Here is a 3237-nt window from a genome sequence, read left to right on the forward strand (position 1 = left end):
ACCAACCATCCTGGTTTGCCCAAGACTGTTCTGGTTTAAGCACTGAAAGTCCCATACCACAGGAAACACCTCAGTCCTGGGCAAACCAGGATGGTAGCATCAAGGCTCTCTTGGCCCCAACCCACTCTGTAACCCTGAGTAAATCCTCTCTCTCTGTGCCTCAGTTATATCCTTGAAAAAATGGGAGCCTCTAGCTCAGACACTCTATGCCTCTATAAATGGCCTCTAGATTTCCTGAAGCTGGGCACAGCAAGGGTGACTGTGGCTTACTCCTCACTGATTACTGCCCCCAGTGTTCCCCTAAGACTCCTGGTATCTCAACATCTTGGAACATGAGGTGGAAGGGGCCTTCAGGATTATCCCGTCCTACTCCTCTCTAGCTCTATGAATACCATTCCAGTGGAATACAGTGCATTTATTCATTGTATTCCACCTACCACTCGATGCCCTACATTATAGTTAGATACAGACCTTATCTCCTTTTTACTAGATACTAATCTTCTTGAGGGCAGGTAGCAAGACTTTGGCTCAGCAAAGTTTAAAGCCTTGCACATAACTGGAACAAACAAATATTTGGTGTTAAATTCTACAGAGAAATCTTTTGCACTTTACCCCCCAGTGGCCTAGAGGGAGGATACAGGGATCCAGCGGTGTGGTGGCAGGCAGCTTGTCCAGTCTCAGAGAACCTACTGTGAAATTTTTAGGCATTTTGCAAACTGGTTGTTAAACACAGCTGTTATTAAAATTAAATTATATAAACTTACAATTAAACTTATAAATAAATTAATTATATTAAAAACAATGGGGAAAATAAAAAGGAATTCCCTGGCCGTGCAGTGGTTAGGACTCAGTGCTCTCACTGCTGGGGCCTGGGGTTCGATCCTTGGTCAGAGAACTAAAGTCCCATAAGCTGCATGACACGGCCAAACAAAAACAAAGATAAGTAGTCAAAATTTATCACTTCCTAATTATTTTACTAGATTTTACTATTATCTATACCCTTAAGGTTAATTACATCTATTACACCTACGATAAAAATACTGTATAATGATGTGCCACTATTTGTCTCTTCCCAAGTCCACACTGATAGTTTGAAATCAGCCATGGTGGAAGTATTTACACCATGCAAATCAGCAAACACTACCAATCATGTCTCCTATCACACTGAAACTGGTTGTTGAATATCTACCAGCACACCACTAGCTCAGATATACTACTATTCTGTCTGTCTGGTCATAGGCCCACTCTACCTCCACTATTGTTGTCTACTCTGGTCTTCAGTTCCTGATTTCCATTCCCAGAAGAGAGAAACCAACAGTTGAAAAAGTTGAATCGTCACTTAAAAACTAATGAGATAATAGAGCTGAGGTTAAGGAAATGGATGCACAAGCTGGCTGTAAATGATGTGTAAACTTCAGTGTGGAGCACCAATCTCTGGCTCTTCTCTCCCTCCAGGAGACCCTCTACCACAATGAATGGCTATGATCAGTCCAGCACAGAGGTCATATGTAGACAGAGTCCCAAAGCACTCTGAAGAAGCCATTGGTTGCCCTCCAGGTATCCAGCTCACAGGCTTATCCAGATGGCCAACTGAAGGATTTAAAGATACATGAGATTCCCATGCCGACAGCTGGAGAAGACAAGACTTTCCCATCTCTGGCCTACAATCACCTCTGGGGTTAATAAATTTTGTAAATCATAAAATTAGGATTATAGCATGTAAGAGAGCTGGTAGAATCCTTAGAGGTTATTCAACACTCAACATCTTCCCAACTCTCTCATTTTTCAAATGAAGTAATTGAGTCCACATGACAGTAAATAGCTTGCCCAGGGTCACATAATAAATTAGTGGCCAACATCCAAGGCTCCTAATACCTGGAGCAGAGGGCTTTCTTTAACATCCTAAATTCCTTTTAGAGAATTTATATGATCTTTAGAGAATGTGATCAGGAGAAAGCACAAAGTTTACACACAAAAAGCTCACCACCTTCCCCTCTCCTTCCTAAAAAATTAGAGGATATTTTTATAGAGTACCAACTAAATGCCAAGTGCTATGGGGAGCACAGAAGAATAAGACCCAGTCACTCATACACAGGAAGTGAATGTGGGATCACTCCTAAAACTCTTTCAAGGGGTGTGGGAGATTCCTTGGGTCTAATGTGACCCCTGTTCTGAACACACAGTCAGTGGCATGGAAATCAACACTGCTGTCTTAAGAAGTGAAAATTAAACAATAGATTCTTTTTTTTTAAGTATCATTCAGTTACAGTATTAAATCAGTTTCAGGTGAAAATATTAGATTCTTGATTGGGAAAAGTAGGAAACAGAGAAAAGGCCACTGAGGCAAAACTCAGTGTGCTTGTCCCAAGTAACTCAGTGTGGGACACCTCTCTTCCCCAAGGAGAGAATCCCACAAGCAAGGAAAGGAAGAGAGCTTGCTGGCCGAGAGCCAGAGCTTTAGTCCATTAAGGACATTTTGCATTTGAGACATTCATACCCATCCTCCTAGAAAAATGAAACAGAAAAAAAGACACAGAATAGGAGCCCAAATTTCTTATTAGATTTCAACATATCTAAAATCACTCTGTCAAACTGCTATAAAAATTTCTAAACATTTTCATTTCTGTACTTATCTTCTCACATAAAGATAATAGTTTGCAGGCTGACACTAATCCCAGCCCACACTTTGAGTTCACTGCTCTAAAAAGGCCTGGGGACTCCTTGGCCCCTGGAACTCCTTTGGTGGGGGGATTTCTGAGCTCCCTTTCTCATCCAAATCCAGTCCAGGGTGCTGTGAAGTGATCTGGATTGTGGTCACAGAGTAATGAGTTAGGACTGTAACTTCCTGTTTGTACTTTCCTCTGCATCTCTTTAGCCTGCCTTCCCCAGCCTTAGAAAAGAGTTTCACCAACCAAGGAAGGTCTCCACCCCTTCATTGCAGTTCCCGACCCTACCTAATATTGCTTCGGGTTCTTCCTAGGGGCCACAAGTTCTTTTATTCATTCATTCCTTCACTTATTTGTTCATTTATCCAGGCATCTTCTTCAGCACTAAGAATACAAAGTGAATCTTAAAGACAGATTCCTGCCTAAGGAGCTTATGTCCTAGCAACAAAGTGCTATCAGAAAGAAAGGCATCAGTCTTCTTAAATATAGCCCTGGGTGGCCCAAAGGTTGATTCTCACATATACAAGCAGTTAACAAACTAGAGCTCTAACAAATATAAAATGGTAGACCT

This window comes from Lipotes vexillifer, unplaced genomic scaffold (assembly GCF_000442215.2).
Source record: "Lipotes vexillifer unplaced genomic scaffold, Lipotes_vexillifer_v1.1 scaffold217, whole genome shotgun sequence".
NCBI lineage: Eukaryota > Metazoa > Chordata > Mammalia > Artiodactyla > Lipotidae > Lipotes > Lipotes vexillifer.